Source organism: Pongo pygmaeus, chromosome 5 (genome assembly GCF_028885625.2).
Source record: "Pongo pygmaeus isolate AG05252 chromosome 5, NHGRI_mPonPyg2-v2.0_pri, whole genome shotgun sequence".
NCBI classification, from domain to species: Eukaryota; Metazoa; Chordata; class Mammalia; order Primates; family Hominidae; genus Pongo; species Pongo pygmaeus.
The window spans coordinates 141,987,134-142,007,632 of record NC_072378.2 but is presented as its reverse complement, the minus strand read 5'-3'; positions in this window follow the sequence as shown (position 1 = coordinate 142,007,632).

Below are 20,499 nucleotides of genomic sequence, written 5' to 3'. Positions count from 1 at the left end.
TCAATAATTGATTCAACAGGAAGACAGAAACTCATAAAGTATATAGAAGAGTTGAATAACATTATCATCTACCTGTAATAATTGCTATTTATAGAAAACTCCAGCTAGCACCAACAGAATACACATTTTTCCCAAGTGCATGCAGAACATTTAAGATGGATTATATTCTGAGTGATAAAATAAGTCCAATAAATGAAAAGTATTCAAATTGTGCAAAATGTATTCTCTGACCAAAAGGAAATGAACATAAAAGTCAATAAAATACAATTTAACAACCTAGAAAAGGTCTAAATATTCAAAAACTCAATACATTTCTAAATAATCCACAGGTCAAAGAAAAAAACAAATTCTTAAATTATAGAGTATTTGACCAATTAAAATAAAAACATCATATAATATTTTTTCTCTCATTACAGGTCAATAAAATTAGATACTAATAGTAAAATAAATAAAAAATTCCCTAACATTTGGAATTCAAAATGTTTGTCAAAAAAATTATAAGAGAAACTAGAAAATATTTTGAACTAAATGATAAAAAAAGTTCAACATAACCAAACTTGTACATAGTGGGAAATGTTATAGCTTTAAATTCTATGTTAGAAGAGAAGGTTTTCAAATTTTATAAAGTGCACTTAAACTAGAAAAAAACTAGATGAAAACCCTCAGCCAACAGAAAGACAGAAATAGAAAAGGCCTATGCAGAAATTACTGAAATAGTAAAAAGAAAAGCAACAAACAAATTAATATAATCAAAAGATAATTCTTTTCTCTAAAAAAATCACTAACATTATTAGATATCTAAAGATTAGGAAAAATGGACAGAAAGAAACATCAGTTACCCCTATCAGACGTGAAAGAAGTGTCATTATTATAGGCCATTCAAAATTGGAAGGGTAATATGGGTCCCATTCAATACGGAAGACAAATCTATGCCAATAAATTGGTTACTCCAGATTATGGACGAATTTCTTGAAAAAATAAAATATGAAATCCTAAAGGCATTTTTGAGTAAATTTACAAATTAATTTTAAAATTTACAAAATAACTAGAATAGCTAAACCACTTTTGAACAAGAACAACAAAATTAGAATACTTTATCTAATTTTAAGATTTATTATAAAAGCTACCGGAATCAAGACAGATTGGTATAGCCATAATCATAGCTATATAGATAAATGGAACAGAATACAAAATCCATAAATATTCTGCCCTCATGTGGTCAATGGCCAACTGACTTTTGGCAAAGGTGCCAAAATAATGTAATGGAGAAAGATAATCTTTTCATAAAATGCTATTTGAACAACTGAATATCTGCGTGATATTCAAGTCTTATCTTACTCTCTATATAAAAATTATCTTAACAAGTATTACAGGTCTAAGTTAATATGCTCAAACTATTCAAATTTTAGGCGAAAACACAGAAGAAAATCTCTGTTACATTTGATTAACAATAGTTTTTAAACAGGCCACTATATACACAAGCAGAAATTAAAGAAATAAAATGGACTTCAGGAATAGAAATATATTTGCTAGGAAAAGACATATTTAAAACAAAAACAAAACAAACAAACAAAGCCAAGACAGATACTAGAAGAAAAACATTTTTTAAGAAGAATATATTCAAACCAAGTGTTTTTATCTACAGTCAGTAATAAGAAAACAATCTAAGTGAAAATGTACAAATAATTTAACACATCAGAAAGATGCAAATTCATACCACAAGTGAATATCACAACACACCAACTAAAATGACTAAACAAAAAATAATAGTATCTAGTGTTGCAGGGGATTTGTAGTAACTGGAAATTTCATACGTTGCTGATGGGAATGAAGAAAGGTACAACTTCCTTTAGAAAAGAATATGGCATTATCTTATAAAGTGAAATACACACATATCCAAAGGACAAAGCAGCTTCACTTGCAGATATTTACGTAAGAGAAATAAAAATATACATCCACAGAAAAACATGAACATAAGCGTTCACAATAACATTATTCAAAATTATCAAAATCCAGAGGCAACACAAATTTCCATTCATTTGTGAATGCATACACATGTTTTGTATGTCTGTCCCATAAAATACTACACAGAAATAATGCAGCAACATTAATCAATCTCAAAAACATCATGATAAGTTAAAGAAATCAAACTGAAAATACTATGTGTGAATCTGCTTATATGAAATTCTGGAAAAAACACAACTTTGTGAAAGAAAGCAGATGGGCTTTGTCTGAGGTGGTGGTTGTGGGGTGAGGACTGGATGTAAAGGGACATCAAAAAACTTTTTTAGAGTTTTAATATCTGTGATGTCTTCATGATTAGACACAATTATAAAAATTTCTCAAGCTGCACATTTAAAATTTGTGAACTTAATTCCATATAAATATTAGTAAAAATTATAGAATATAAATAAATAGAAAAAATAGAAAATATCTCCCAATATATGTCTCCTCCCTGGGGAGGCCTCTCCCAATCACTCTGTTAAAATGTTTGCCTTTATGCCTTAGAAAGCTAAATGTTGTATATCTCCATCTCTATAGTTGGTCTCTGCTATGTTTGTGGCCTGTACACATCCCTAATAGTTCCTCTGTATTTTTATTTTACAATAAGGAAAAAATATAAATTACTGATTAACACATTTATATGTTTAGATATTGTAAAATTATGAATGTTGAGGTAGCAACCAATATAAAAGCTCTCATTTCAAAGGGTAGCAAAAGAGCAAATAATGTTTTCCCAGATCAGCATTTTTGCCCTACAAATTGTTGTTTAGTTTTTGGTCAGAAGTGGGTCAGCTAAAGAAAGTCTGCAAACACTAGTGAATTCTTTCCTATGTACATAGGTATGGCCTTGTTAAGAATGAGTGAGATCCCATCTGAGGGGCAGACATGGGACCTTCCTCTAGTAAAGGCAGGGCCTACTGAAGCCTGACTGTGTAGCAGGCTAGAAAAAAAAAAACAACCCTCTAAAGTGGGCCTTCGATGAGAGTGGATGACAGTGTTACAGATTCTGACTAAAAAGGGAGAAGGTAAGGAGAGCTGAGATAAAGAAATAAATTCCTTCAAGGTGCCCTAGACCTTTACAGGTTTTGCAGACATCCTCTGAAGGGAGATGACAAGGAAAGGTGAGAAAAGTATTTCAGAGATACTCTGTGCCTGCATTGAGTACAAAGAAGCCATCAGTGGAAGGCTAAGGGCAGGCTCAGGACAAGGGAGATAGGTAAATCTCCCTCAGGCCTATACTGTTTGAAGCAAAATGATCCTCTGAAGACTCAAGCACGGTAGCAGGGTGACATGAGATCACCTAAATAATAAAATGTGAGGCTGGAACTGGAGATGTAAGAGATGTCTTCAAAGATTTAAAAATGAGAATAAACACCTGATGCCATACTCAAATACTGAGAGTCAGTGGTGAACTAAGTCTAACTCAAGTTTAAATTCTAATTCTAATACTAGTGGCCTGATGAAAAGGAGAGTGTTATTTTCTGGCAGTAATTATTTTATTACAGGTTAAAGAATTCTCTTACATAAAATTTCATGCTTACAATAAAACATTAAGGGGAAAATGTAAACGCTATGATGATGATGTTTTGTCATGGTCAAATGACAAAACAGTCAATACAAGCAAAAACAAAAATGAGCCAGATTGTGGAACAATCAGAGAGAAGCTTTACATGTATAATGATGATGTCAAATAATCTAATGGCAAAGGTAAACAGCATGCATAAAGAGTCAGGGAGTATTAGCAGATAGGTGGAAACCATGAAAAGGAGTTAAATAGAAATGTTAAGGAAAACATGCAATGTCAGAAAAAAAATAGGATTAATAACAGACTAGATTCAGCTGAAATGTAGTACAGAGAGCTTGAATATGGATTCATTAAAATTATTCAAAATAAATAAAGTAAAAATTAAACTTAAAAATAAATTAGATGCCCAAGATATATGGGACTATATCAAGCAGTGCCACATATGTGTCATTGGAGCTGTAGAAAGTGGAGATAAAGAAAAGACCAGATTAAATTGAAGTAAAAATGGAGGAAAATTTCCAAAAATGGTTAAATATGTCGAGCTCAAATTCTAAGAAATTTAGTGAACTTTGAGTTAAAAAAGAATAAACAACAACTAGAAACATCATAGTCTACCCATTGAAAACCAAAGACAGAAAGTACTGAAAGTTGACAGAACGGTTATAAACACATTGCACAGGGGAGATCATGATACAAATGATGGTTGACTTCTCATCAAAGACGTATGGCATCTGTAAAATGCTGGAGAAAAGGACAACCTATCTTTGTCCTTAAAAAAGATTTGATATCCATGCAAAACATCCTTTATAAATAAATAAAGGGAAAACACATATCTTGATAAAAGACTGGTGTGTGAACTATACAAAAAGTTCTTAAAACTCAACAAAAAGAAAACAAACACTGCAATTAAGAAATAGGCAAAAGATCTGAACAGAAAATGAATCAAAAAACAATATGCAGATGGGGTAGGAAGAGGGCACCTGGAAACTCTGTACTGTCTGCTCGTTCATTCTACAAAGCCAAACTTGTTCCATTAATTAAAACGTTCAAAAAATGAAGGGAAAAGTTAAAATATTTTCTTACAAAAGAAAGCTGTGCGAATTAGTCTCCAACCACCCCTAAAAGACATGCTAAAAGAAAGTCTTCAGGTTGATTGGAAATAACACTACTGGAAAAAAGAATGACATGCACTAGAAAAATAAATAAATGTGTGTGTGTGTGTCACATGTATAGGACAGGCAGAAATAAGATCGTGGGCCGGGTGCGGCGGCTCACGTCTGTAATCCCAGCACTTTGGGAGGCCGAGGTGGGTGGATCACTTGAGGTCAGGAGTTCGATACCAGCCTGGCCAACATGGCAAAACCCCATCTCTACTAAAAATACAAAAATTAGTTGGTCGTGGTGGCAGGCACCTGTAATCTCAGCTACTCAGGAGGCTGAGGCAGAAGAATTGCTTGAGCCTGGGAGGCAGAGGTTGCAGTGAGCCTAGATCTTACTCCATTACACTCCAGCCTGGGCGACAAGAGCAAAAACTCAGTCTCAAAAAATAAAAAGAAACAAGATAATGAAAAAGGTATGCTATTTATGTGAGCAGTGAGCCTAAAAAATAAAAACATATGTTCTGTGATGATTATAGCATTAAATTAGAAGTAATTTATAACAAGGTATTAATAAAATTCCTAAGTATGTTAAAATTTACAAATTTGCTTATAAAATACTATGATAAAAAATTATGAGAGAATTTAGAAAATGTTGTGAACTGAATGATAAGGGAAGCATAACATAAATCTCTGGGTTGAAGTTAGGCTGTAGTTAATAGAAATTTGTCATGTTAATAATTAACTTTTAAGTGAAAATACCTAATATCAGAAAATAAAAAATATTTATCTAAGCTTCCAATTTAAGAAGCTGTGGAAAGAAAAGCAAATTGAATCTAAAGACAGGCCATCACAGAAATATGGGTAGAAATCAATGATATAAAATAATTGAGATTCAGTTTTTAAAGATTAAATTGACATTGATATTTGATGAGATTAATAAAATTGATAAGGCCATAGTAAGACTCTCCATGATGTTAAAAGTAAAACATACAAATATCAGGATCAACATATTCTACATACATTGAAGAGATAATAAAAGGATACTATAAGCACTAGGCTCACTATTGATACAACCACTATAGACTATAAACCTCAAATACATTTTGTTGGGTGAAAAAACTCAAAGGCATGAGAAAATATGTACCTTGTAATTTCATTTATACAAATTCTAACAAGAGGCAAAGCTAATCTATTGTGGTAGTTATCAGAAATTTGTCATCTCAGAGTGAATAATTTACTGGAAGGTGTCACAGAGGACTCTTTGAGTGATGAGAATATGCTCTGTAATGTTTTGGGTGGTGGATGTATGTGCTCATTCAAGTATTAAAACTCATTAACTGGCATCCTGATACTTTGGGAGACCAAGACAGGCAGATGGCTTGAGTCTAGGAGTTCCAGACCAGCCTGGGCAACATGGTGAAACCCCGTCTCTGTTAAAAAAACAAAAATTTCCCAGGCGTGCTGGTGCACACCGGTAGTCCTGGCTACTTGGGGGGCTGAGATCTGAGGATTGCTTGAGTCCAGGAGGTGGAGATTGCAGTGACCTGAGATTGTGCCACTGCACTTACTACACTTCAGCCTAGGTGACAGAAGGAGACCCTGTCTCAAAACAAAAGTAAAAACAAACAAACAAAAAATCCTCACTATCTGAAACACTTAAGATCTTTGCATTTTGTATTATGTAACTTGTACCTCAACTAAAAAAAAATGTTTTCAGTTAATTCCACCTCACTTTCTCCTATTATACACCATTACTTATTTGTCTCATAGGTATTAATATTCGTGTTTTATTTTTCCATTAATATTTCCCAATTGTGTGTTAAAGTTTGTATACATGTGTGTGTTTTCAACAGAGTTGAAGTTGAAGCAATAGAGGAAAGAGTATTTTTAGTTTAAGAGGCCCAAAACTGTGGGTGACTCTCTTTGCTTTACTCAATTTGATTTGATATGGTATTTATTAGACACTTAACTGTGATTTTTAATATAAAGATTGGTGTATGTTTAAGAAAGATATTTCTGTAAGATATCTTGATATTAGAATTAAAGCCTGCTTGATTTTTTTGTTATTCCTTAAAATTACTCCAGTGCTACAATAATAATAGACAGTCCTATTAAAAAAATTAGAATTAATTAATTGTATACGCACATAGACATCTAAGTCTTTGGTTGGCTAATGGCTTTTTATTTAATAAGTACAGTGAAAATGGAAAAGAAATATATCTAGCCCTGTTGTTAACAATTACAAAGGTCCTGTTTTCCTATATGAATGATAATGATTCCACTGAACTGAATAACTATTGTTCTCATTCTCCTCACAGCTGGCAGATGATATAGTAGAGACAGTCCTAATTACCTGACGGTCTATGAATAAGCAAGGGAAAGATCAGTAGTTTGGTGATTTAATCACTGAATAAAATTAGTGTAGGACCCATTAATTTCCTTTTATATACAAACTACCATAAAAAAGCTCTTTAAACTGATTTCAGCATTATTTCTACTATTTAGAAATGTTAAATAATATTATCTCATAGCATTTTCCCCAACAGCAAAAACTGTTGAACAATTTCTCTGCTGAAAATGTTATTGAGGAGCTGTTTAAATTACTGAAGCATTTAAAAAATCAACATAATTAAAGTATAATGTACCACTTTCAAGTATATATTTTGATGAGTTTTGACGAATTTATACATCTTTGTAACAACCACACAATAAAGAAATAGAACATTTCTGTTGCTCTTGTGCCATCTCAGTCAATTCCACCCCTCCAGACAGGCAACTACTGATATGTTTTCTGTTCCTATAGATTCTGTTCCTATAGATTATTTTAATATTTTTCCTCCCCATTTTCTCTCACCTAGTAAGACCCCCTTTCAAGGATAATGAAATTAACAAAAGTTATATCTGAGATCCAAATAGACTGAACTGCCTATATTTTCCTTTCTCATAGAAATCATAGAATACTTACTTCTTCCTCACCGGTCATCTAGCAGCTTTGAGTGGCCCTATTATAACATTGAAAGTGAATTTATAAATTTTCAATTACAAAATAGTTTCACTGTATAGTCCAAACAATAATTATTTGACAATTATCTATGGAGAGTGTACCATGTTTTAGTCACTCATTCAGATGGTGGTGTACACAGTTAGGAAAGATGTAATATCTGCTAAAGCAGGGGTCTTCAATACCTGGGGGCCACTGCCTGTTAGGAACCTTCCCACACAGTAGAAGGTGAGCAGTGAGTGAGCATTACCCCGAGCACCTCTGCCTTCTGTCAGATCAACAGCAGCATTAGATTTTCATAGGAGTATGAATCTTATTGCGAACTGCACGTGTGAGGGATCTAGGTTCTACACTCCTTATGAGAATCTAATGCCTGATGATCTGAGGTGGAAGTTTCATCCTGAATCCAACCCCCTCTCCCCACCATTCGTGGAAAAATTGTCTTCCATGAAACTAGTCCCTGGTGTCAAAACGACTGGGGACTTCTGTGCTAAAGGACAGGAAGCACAGCTGGAGATTATCATGCAGGAAGATGAGTGAGTACAGGGACTGTGGGGTACATGCAGGAGTACTCATTTAGATAGTACAGTACTATACTATATGAGAAGCACAGTCTTCGAGCTCATGAAGAATTTTTGAAGGGAGTGACATCTCATCTGAGAATTCAAGAAATTAAAAGAATTTGCAGAGGAAGATGGCAGGAAAATAACTTCAGTTAGAATGAAGAAATTGAGCAACAACAAAGAGCCAAGCATTCCACTGAAGGCCAAAGATAAACTACAGATCAGAGCTCTTAAAATTTGCCTTAAGGGATTTGTACTGAGGATCACAGGAAGCCACTGAAAGCATTTAAAGGGTAGTGACATCATTATATTTTATATTTTAGCAAGATTATTCTTGCTTTCATAAGGGAAATTGAACATAGTTGTACAAGGTTACGTATTTGTCAGAGATGATGTTAGTATAAAACATGGTATAGGCTCTGAGAGAAGCAGATGTATTTGAACACATTTAAGAGCTAAAAATCTGCAGCAATTGAGCACCGATTAAATATGTGTATTGAAAGAGAAAGCAGTGTTTTTCAATTTGACAAAGGAGTGAGACATTTCATTATTTCTTGATCTAGGAAACCTGGTAGATATGTACACTGAGATGCCTGCAGAGTTTGTCAAATAAGCGAAAAGAACACTCATATACCTTTTACCCAGATCCACCAATTAAGTTTGTCATCCCCCCATTACACACACATACACATTTGAAAGTTGTAGATACCATACTACATACCCTAAACACTTCAGCACCTATCCCCTAAGAACATATTTTCTACACAACTATAGTTATCAAACTATTCAAGAAATATAAGATGAGCACATTACTTTTATCTAATATGCTGTAGTCCATATCAAAACTATGCAGTTGTTCCAAATATGTTATTTATAGTCATTGAATTTCTCTTCTACACACACACACACACACACATAATTTCTTATCTAGAGACAGCAAATCGTGGTAAAATTTTTCTAAGTAGTAACACTTATACTTTTCAAATTCTCATGAGGTCCATGATTTTCTTAGAAAAACAAATTTAGTCCACTTTCAGAGAGTAAGAGTGATAGTGTAATTTGGACAGAATAGAGATAGAGTGAACTGAACCATAAGAATCCTCATAAAATATTAAAAATATTAAAAGTTCATACACAGAGTTTCATAACTTTTCTTTTGTTTCAGATTTTTTTTATGTATATTAACAATCTCTCTTCCTATCAGACATTTGGGTTAGGTGTAGCTCTTTTCATGATTTTCTGCTCCAGCATGAATCTTTCAATTTTAACAAGAATTATGATTCACAAACTATAGTTTCTCAGTATTATTATTATTGTTGTTGTTGTTCAAGCAATCAAAGCTATATAGCATTCCATGGGGTTGTCTCTCTCTCTCTCTCTCTCCACACACACACACATACACACACACACAGACCATAATTTAGGGGTTGGAGGGATATTGGTAATTTTAAAATATAACATTTAATTATGTATAAGATTATAATCTTTAAATGACATAATACTTATTTTCCTTATGAATGGATGGAATATAGCCATCAATAAATTTACTCAAATTGGAAGTTACCTCCTTGGCAGATTGGAATACAATTACTTCTAAGGTTTCTAAAGGTTTCTACATTAGATTTAGGGAGTCTCAACATGGAAGGGACATTGGTATAGAAGAAGGAGATGAGTCTCTAGAACGGAATCTGACACTATGGGTTGCTTGTGTCTTGTGGATTTCTTTACTTGTTAAATGAGGACATTATAGGAGAAATATTTTAAGGCTCTTTTATATAATAATTTCATTGTAGAAATTTATAAAAGCTTGACGCAAGATATGTTTTATGCTGCTGTATCTCAATTTATTTCTTCCTTATGGGTTCAACAAAGTTAAGTGAATTTTCAGATTCATGGTGTTACAGAAAAATACAGGTCTTGATGTGCTCAAGTCCATTCCCTGAATCAAATTTGAACATATATTATTATATTTCATCTTTCAAAAGCATTAAAATCTCTCCTTGTTGTAATTCTATTGCTTTTGATCTTGCTTATGTAGATTTTTCGCATAACAGTAATTTGCAAAGTGAAAAATATATGGAAATGGCTTCCAGCAACATGGATGACTAATCTGATCAAAAACTTCTTGTTTGAAATGTACAAAAACACTGTGAAAAATATAAGTTACCATTTTAAGATGAGAGCTAAGTTTAAGAGGAAGGAAGAAACCCTGGACATGAAGAGTAAACTCAAACTGGCAATGGAAAACTCATGACTTAACTTGAAAGTGACCTGAATAATAGAATAAAATTGGAATCACTCTACCAGCAAAAGCCTGGATTTTTAATAAGGAAAAATGCAGTCTTATCCCTTAAGAGCTAAAACTGTAACTCTTACATAAGGGAGTGTCCCTGATTAAAATAAAATGACTAAGGAAACTGCATTCAATAGAGAGAAGTGAAAAGTATGATTGTCTTCCCAGGTCTCTGAGAGAGGTTGGGGTTTGGCACAGAGAGTGGTGATCTCTAATGAAATGATTAAACCATAGCCTAAAGATGCATGAAGGTGTGGGACCCAAATGTCCATATGTATATTGTATTATCCAAATGTGCAATAATCTCATGACTATAACTTAGTGATAAAATAAAAATAGTTTCAGTTAAAGCTCTGGGATGCCTGTACAAGTAAACTTGAACTATTCTGTAGAAACATTTCTATAAAGTAGGTCATAGAGGACTTGGTCAGGGAAACAAATACAAACTAAGCCTTCACTAAAGAAGAGCTCACGTTTAAAACTTTGCTATTATAAGAATTAACAATTCACGTCCTTCGCCCACTTTTTGATGGGGTTGTTTGTTTTTTTCTTGTAAATTTGTTTGAACTCATTGTAGATTCTGGATATTAGCCCTTTGTCAGATGAGTAAGTTGCGAAAATTTTCTCCCATTTTGTAGGTTGCCTGTTCACTCTGATGGTAGTTTCTTTTGCTGTGCAGAAGCTCTTTAGTTTACTTAGATCCCATTTGTCAATTTTGGCTTTTGTTGCCATTGCTTTTGGTGTTTTAGACATGAAGTCCTTGCCCATGCCTATGTCCTGAATGGTAATGCCTAGGTTTTCTTCTAGGGTTTTTATGGTTTTAGGTCTAACGTTTAAGTCTTTAATCCATCTTGAATTAATTTTTGTATAAGGTGTAAGGAAGGGATCCAGTTTCAGCTTTCTACATATGGCTAGCCAGTTTTCCCAGCACCATTTATTAAATAGGGAATCCTTTCCCCATTGCTTGTTTTTCTCAGGTTTGTCAAAGATCAGATAGTTGTAGATATGTGGCGTTATTTCTGAGGGCTCTGTTCTGTTCCATTGATCTATATCTCTGTTTTGGTACCAGTACCATGCTGTTTTGGTTACTGTAGCCTTGTAGTATAGTTTGAAGTCAGGTAGTGTGATGCCTCCAGCTTTGTTCTTTTGGCTTAGGACTGACTTGGCGATGCGGGCTCTTTTTTGGTTCCATATGAACTTTAAAGTAGTTTTTTCCAATTCTGTGAAGAAAGTCATTGGTAGCTTGATGGGGATGGCATTGAATCTATAAATTACCTTGGGCAGTATGGCCATTTTCATGATATTGATTCTTCCTACCCATGAGCATGGAATGTTCATGAACAGACACTTCTCAAAAGAAGACATTTATGCAGCCAAAAGACACATGAAAAAATGCTCACCATCACTGGCCATCAGAGAAATGCAAATCAAAACCACAATGAGATACCATCTCACACCAGTTAGAATGGCAATCATTAAAAAGTCAGGAAACAACAGGTGCTGGAGAGGATGCGGAGAAATAGGAACACTTTTACACTGTTGGTGGGACTGTAAACTAGTTCAACCCTTGTGGAAGTCAGTGTGGTGATTCCTCAGGGATCTAGAACTAGAAATACCATTTGACCCAGCCATCCCATTACTGGGTATATACCCAAAGACTCTAAATCATGCTGCTATAAAGACACATACACACGTATGTTTATTGCGGCACTATTCACAATAGCAAAGACTTGGAACCAACCCAAATGTCCAACAATGATAGACTGGATTAAGAAAATGTGGCACATATACACCATGGAATACTATGCAGCCATAAAAAATGATGAGTTCATGTCCTTTGTAGGGACATGGATGAAATTGGAAATCATCATTCTCAGTAAACTATCGCAAGAACAAAAAACCAAACACTACATATTCTCACTCATAGGTGGGAATTGAACAATGAGAACACATGGACACAGGAAGGGGAACATCACACTCTGGGGACTGTTGTGGGATGGGGGGAGGGGGGAGGGATAGCTTTAGGAGATATACCTAATACTAAATGATGAGTTAATGGGTGCAGCACACCAGCATGGCACATGTATACGTATGTAACTAACCTGCACATTGTGCACATGTACCCTAAAACTTAAAGTATAATAATAATAAAAAAATAAAAAAATAAAAATTCACTCTAGGGAGAAATCAGCAGAAATTACAAACAGAAGAGTTAGTAATCCCCAAATTGATATAATGAAACCATTTATAAGAAATACGATTAAAGAATAGAAAAGAATAAAATTATACTAAAATTTATAATAAAAATAATCATAATAAAAGGAAGAAAAATTATAGAAACCAAAAGAAAAAAAGAATTTAATATAAACTATACAAATCTTCTAGAAAAATCTCCATCTCTCTATATATTTCTATTTATATCTGTATGCCTCTATACCATATACCCATATGTGTGGTCATATATTATTGATATTAAATAATGAGTGGGCAATTGAACAGCATTACACATAGCTGAAGAGAGAAAGTTTAAAGGTGAAGTTTAATGTGAATCTGATGAAAGTATGTAAAATAGATAAAGAGAAGGAAAATATGAAAGAACATTTAATTAACACATTTTATCTCTGTGTGTAAAAGATAGAAAGAGGTAATATTCACAGAAATAAGAAAGTTTTTTATAATTAAAAAGAAATCAGAAATGTCTAGATTTAAGAAGCATAGTTAAGTGTTTATCAGGATTAGTGGACACAATCTCATCTCTACAAACATCAGAAAGTGAGCACCAAAAAGTGAATTTAAGAGAATCTTCACATAAGGCAAAAATCATTATTATCATCATGTCCATTTTATGGTTAAAGGGACTGAACAGTGCAGAATAGTTAAATAATTTTCAGTGCAGAATAGTTAAATGATTTCACATATGTTCACCCAGCAAGTGGACAACATCATTTACAAAGGTAACCCATGAGAATTCAAATACAAATTTATAGATTTCAAATTTCAAGATATTTTCACCATACCAAATATCCATTTAACCCGCTACTAATTTTTTACTTTTTCTTACCTGATAAGGAATATTTTGTATGCACTATATAGGAATCACAGCATCATAATAATAATGGTATTTTAAAATGGTGTTTCTATGTCAAGTACTGTACTAAGCACTTTATGGCTTTCTCTGATTTAATTCCCTCCTTTAGTCTTTACAACAACCCCATAAAATAGGTAATATAATTGTTGTCTCCACATTATGAATGGACAAATTTCTTACCTGATCTCTTACATATTAGAATTAAATTCTTATAGAATTATTTTTGTTTATCTCAGTTTGTCACATGCCAAGGGCCATTTCCTTGTTATCATCATTCATTATTGAGGAGATAAAACAACTGATTTAACAAAGTATAACTTTAACAGGCATTTTTTTATTTGAAAATATAATGATCTCTTCCTAAAGAATAATGAGAGAGGTTGAAAATTTCAGCAAGAGGTTATATTGAAAGCATTTTATGAACATTTAGAGGAAATTTTTTTAAAATTATGTTTTTATATCCTTAATATCCTTGCCATCTTGGAATTATTTTTCTTATATTGTTTATATATTCTGTAAGTTAAAAGGTATCAGTACATCTATGAACTAAAAGTTCAAACAAAAATGGAATGTAAATTGTGGAAAGTGACCATTCTCTCTCTCTCTCTGTCTCTTTCCATCTCTCTCTGTTCCCCTCCTTTCTCTCTCTCTCTCCTTCTATCTCTCTCTCTCTTCTCACTCTCTGTCTCTATATCTATCTATCTATCTATCTATCTATCTATCTATCATCATACTATGCAGATGATAGGTGATTAATAGAAAAATAGATAGACAAATGAACGTGTAAATAAATAGGGAAGGGAAATTTTTTCCTTAGAGTGACATAGAAGTTACTAAAGTACAATAAAAAGTGGAGTAGAAAATGAACATTTTGTAACTGTCATACTAATAATTAATTTAGCCCAAACAAATAAAAGCAACAGGTACTAAATCTACTGTGTGAAAACTTGAAAATGAACAGTATATTTTCAGTTTTGCAGTTTTCTCCCATGAAATATTTCAAATACACATAAAAAATAATAATTTTATAGTGTATAAACTTTGTCATCAGGACCTTAACCTAGTTACCTTATACTTGATAAAACAATAAAATTTAATTTCACCGTTGAGGGGATGAACTGCCATCATGTACCTTCTTATATGATACACTGAGATAATACAACCTCATTTTTGAATACCCCTGTCAAAAATATGAATAACATAAATGTATCTATGAAGAAACATTGAATTCCCAAATTGTGGGATAATCTACAAAATAATTGGGCTGTCATTTTTTAAATGTCAAAATGAAAAAAGATAAAGACCGAGAAAATTTCTGATTAAAGCAGCTAAAAGGAACATGACAATTAGTCTTATGGGTGATACTAAATTGCATTTCTTAGAAGAAGAAAAATCTATTAAAGGAGCTGATTGGTCAATTAGGGACATTTGAATATGAACTGTTGGTACAAAATTGTTTTAGTAATAATGTTACATCTCTTGATTCCTTCTTCTTACAAAATACACTCTAAAAGGTTTATAAATAAAGGGACAAATTATAATGAAATTAATTAGAATAAACATATTATGAATAAGTAATAGATTTCACAGCAAGATTGACACATAGAAATAGATTATAAATTTAAAGTAAGACAGAGGGAAAAATGAACAAATGGTAAAGCAAATGAAACAAAATGTTAAGAATTTTTGAACCTAGATAGAGTAAACAAAAGTTTTTTTTTATTCTTAAAACTTTTCTGGTGAATGTGGTTCTTCGGGTGGTGTATATGCCTGGATCTGTCACTGTAGCTACATGCTTGCCTGGTAGTAAGATAACAGATGCTTACTTTTGACGCTCACCAACAGACTGCCTAATTCTATTTTTTGAACATTCATTTACTAAGGAAAAAGGTTTGAAATATATCAATAATTTTTAATTTACATTTTACTAATAATTATGAGATTGACAATTTTTTGCAATTTGTGCTTTTAAAAATATATATATTCATTCATTTATATTGTGCATTTATAATTTAGGATGTTACTTCCCTTTGATTTTTATGAGCACCTTACATATGAAATAATCTGATATCTTTGACATTTATTCTATAGACATTTTAATTACTCTCATATTTCTTTTAACTAATTTTTAAATAGAGAGTGTTTTCCATTTGACTATTCCTTTCTCTTTTTTTTTGAAATGGAGTCTTGCTCTGTCGCCCAGGCTGGAGTGCAGTGGCGCAATCTCAGCTCACTGCAACCTCTGCCTCCTGGGTTCAAGTGATTCTCCTGCCTCAGCCTCCCAAGTAGCTGGGATTACAGGTGTGTGCCACCATGCCTCGTTATTTTAGTATCTTTAGTAGAGATGGGGTTTCACCATGTTAGCCAGGCTGGTCTCGAACACCTGGCCTCGTGATCCACCAGCCTTGGCCTCCCAAAGTGCTGGGATTACAGGCATGAGCCACAGCGCCAGGACCATTTGACTATTTCATATGCCATTTCTTTTGATACATAAGGACATTCATTGTTAATTTTTAGGTAATGATTTATCCCAAAATTGTTAGTAAGTTATTTATACTCATTTAATCCTAGACCAAGCGCTTTCCGGCTAATTTCCTGGATACTGCTGTCAAAATAAAATTAATCAATGGATATATATGGATCCTGAACTCTTTATTTATCTCCTTCACAGAACTTGCCTTTGACTGAATTTATTTTAATTCTTTAGTTTTCAAGTTTTCATCATCTGCCTCTTCCTACTTATCTATTGTTCTATAATGAAGCACCTTCCAAATTAGTAGTTTAATCTCACAATTTATTAGTATCTTTCAGATTTCTGTGGGTTGACTGAGCTCAGTGGCTTGGTCCTTGCTTAGGGTCTCTCATGTAGATGTCCTCATCTGAAGACTCCATCAGCCTACATGTCCAAGATAGCTCATTCCCAGGGCTGGAGAAGCCATTTGTCAGCCACATTCCATTGACCCTGTATATCACCTTTTCTTTCTATTGTTCATAGAAGTCAAGACCAAGTTCAAAGGAAGTAGAATAAATCTCTGTCCCTCAATAACAAGAGTAACAAATTATTTGTGATCATATTAATTTGCCACAGTCCTCCCCAGTCTTTGATGGCAGAAAATCTGCATTTTTAACTGCCGATTCACAGCCTCCTAGATAGACTCGTACTGGGGTGTCTCCAAAAGCAGGTCTCATTATTGTTCCTGCTATAGTCCATTAATCTACTCATTTATGCACCGGTACCACATATTTAAAACAGCTCAGTTTATAATATATTTTAGCATCTAACAGGGTTGTGTACATGTTTTATTATCCTACATAAACATAATACTGAAGGAATGTTCTTGACCCTGTCTATATCTTATTTTGAGAAGATTTGGATGATTAAAGATGAGAAAAAGTTGTTGTTTTCCAACCCAACAAGTTCTCAACTACATATGAATTCTACATTCTGCTTACAAAGTCTGTTTTGAGCTCAGCTCTTACTTTTAATTTTTTATACCGAAAAGGGCAAAACCCAAGCTGTCAACATTTTATTTTCTCCAGAGGTCTCCTTTCCCAATTCTAAAAATTCATTAGGTGCATTTTCAATCTTCTAAATAACCTCACATGAGAGTTTTATCAAATATTTCATTACTACAAAACACATGTCTCCAATTTTTCGTCCTCCTAAAACAGTTCCCTTGGCATTTTCCCAACCTCTTCTAACCATTTCCTCAGAGATTGCTGCCTGTTGTAAAGGCAATGCCAGAAAATTTAGATTTTTATGACAGTACCCTTTCCTGGTACCAATTTCTGTATCAATCAGCTCTTACTGTAAAAAGCGCCGTATTACAGACAAGCACAAAACCTCGGTGACATAACTTAATAATCATTACTCGGTTCCTAAATTTGAAGATAAGCTGGGGATTAGACTCCACTCAACTGGATCAGTCCCTTGAACCAGTGAGCTAGTCATGTTCTAATGGTGAAAGCAGAGGTATTGCAAACATTCTTTCCTAGCCTCTTATCAAGTTACTACGACGCATATCCCATTGGCTACAGTACGCTTCAGGGCTAAACACAAAGGCAAGGGAAGCAGAAATATATTTCACCTCTGTAACGCGAGGGTCTGCAAAATCACATGGTACAAAGAGTGTGAATATATAAATTAATATAATCTAGGACAACGTTTAACTTCTCCGCTTGACTTGTACATATTTTTTAAATTGCATACTTACATTGAAAATTTAGACGTTTGGTATTTCATCTTTGTGGGTAAATTCTCTCTGAAATAAGAGAAAACCTACTAAGAAATAAATGAACGGGACAATTTCAGAGGGTTATGCATTCTAAAATATTACAAATAAGGATGAAGAAATACTTTAAGCAGCATAGATTGGTGATTAAGAGCATGTATTAAGACAAACTGCCTTGGTCCATGTCTCACTTACCGAGATTCTAGTTATTACAAATTTCTTATACTTTCCTTGTCTCCATTTCTCACTTTAAGTAAAATATAATTATGATAGTACTATTTCATAGGGTTTTCATCGGGATTAAATGAGTTAATTTATGTGAAGTGCAGAAAGTCATGCTTTGTATATAACGAGTACTGAGTTTACCAAGTGCTGACGAGATGTTTCAATTGATAGTTGAATGATTAAAAGATGTGAAGGAGATATGTGCAAGAATATTCTTTGAAGATGGTACAGCAATGTGAAGTCCCAAAGATAAGAAAGAAAGAAAGAAAGAAAGAAAGAAAGAAAGAAAGAAAGAAAGAAAGAAAAAAACTAGAAGAATAAGAAGAAGGTCAAAGTATTATTCATTCATTTATGTGAGAACTTCAAGCATTTCTTTATTTTTTTATGTATTTTTTTGAGACAGAGTCTCTATCGCCCAGGCTGGAGGGCATGGCAAGATCTCTGCTCACTGCAACCTCCACCTCCCAGGTTTGAGAGATTCTCCTGCCTCAGGCTCCTGAGTAGCCAGGATTACAGGCATGTGCCACCATGCCCGGCTAATTTTTTTTTTTTTTTTTGTATTTTTACTAGAGATGGGGTTACACCATGTTAGCTAGGCTGATCTCGAACTCCTGACCTCAGGTAATCTGCCCACCTCAGCCTCCCAAAATGCTGGGATTACAGGTGTGAGGCACCACACCTGGCCTAAACCAAGCATTTCTTTAATGTGAATAAAGACCAATTCTTCATTTCCAGACTTATCATTTTAACATTTTGTTTTAATCTGTACTTTTAAATTAATTCCTAAAAGACATGTTTGTTTTGTTGTCCTCACTGGCTTCAAATCATAGTATTTTGAAAGTTGGAATAATCATATCTTTCTCAACATGTTAGTTTTTCCTTCTTTAATCAAAATGGAGACATTATTCTTCAGAGACCCCACTCTATTAGACTATTTGGGCTGCTAAAACAAAATACCTTAGACTGGGTAATTTATAAACACCAGAAATTTATTGCTCAGAGTTCTGGAGGCTGGGACATTCAAGATCAAGGTACCAGCAGATTTGATATCTGGTGAAAGCTCCCTCTTTGCTTCATAGATGATGCCATCTATGTCCTCACATGGTGAAATGGGAAAACAAGTCACCTCAATCCTCTTTTATAGGAGCACTAATTCCATTGATTAGATGACCTTATGGCCTAATCAACTCCCAAAGGCTTCATATCTTAATACCACCACATTGAAGTTAGGTTTCAACATATGAATTTTGAGGGGGACACAAACATTCACAATAGCAGTCACATAAATACTTCTTGGGGTTTCCTTTGATTTCTCAGCACTCTTAATTTACCCATTCATTCACCAAGTTTTGTAGATTTCTCTTATGAGGTATTGAACAGATGCTTCTCTTTTCTTAGTTTCTTCATCTACCATACTAATCCAGTAATTATTCCATTCATGATCTGCTTGTCTCACAGCTCATTGTAGTCAGCATCTAAGAGATATTAATATACTACCTACCGTTATCTTGTCCCTCTATAGCAATTGTCACTCTATAAACTTATACTCCTACTCACTTTTACATTATATTTCCACAGATACTAATATGTTGTAGTGAAGAGTCCTTAGCTTCACAATAGAATCTTCAAAGTTTCCATATAATTCTTTAAGCAAATTACTTAACATCTTAAGCCTGAACATCTTCCTTTTAAAATGGGAAAGAAAGAGATATTTCATGCATTCATTTATTCTTCAGGCTATTTATCCATTCAAACATGCATGTATTCAATACATGTTTATTTATCGCTCACTAAGTTCCAGGGACTCAAATATAAACAGGACATAAAAAATAAAAAAATACATACAGATGTGTCTCATCTACAAAAAATGTGTCTCATCAAATTTTTTATTTCTATTAAAAGCAAATCCAAATCAAACAGAAGGCAAAAGCATACAAATAGAGTAGTTCAAGAAAAGTTTGTTATTTATATGTAAAACCTACATAGAATTGTGGAAAATAGGGTTTCCTTAGACACTCATTTAGAACTTTATTATATGTTTGTCAAAAAACTGAGCATATTCTTAAATAGTTGATTTTAATTTTCTATTTATTGGATAAAAATATTTTAAAATACACTAATTATGGTTTTTCTTAATTTATTTCCATGCAATAGTTTTGTAGGAAAGTAAAGAATGGGTCATTTGGGGGCACTTAATTATTGTTCTGGCAATGATTAAGTAAAGTTTTGTTTTAAATAATTAAGTCATTTTGCTCCTTGCCAATGTATGCTTTAATTAAATTGACATCAATGAAGATAATACAACATAAAAATAATTTTACAGTGAATTTAATGTTCACTACCTTCTGTACTATTTAGATTGGGATAATTAAACTTGGCATATTTATTAAATAAAAAAACACATCCATTTAAGGTTACTCTTTAATGAATTTATTTGGTAGTAAAATATTTTGCATTAAATATTTAAA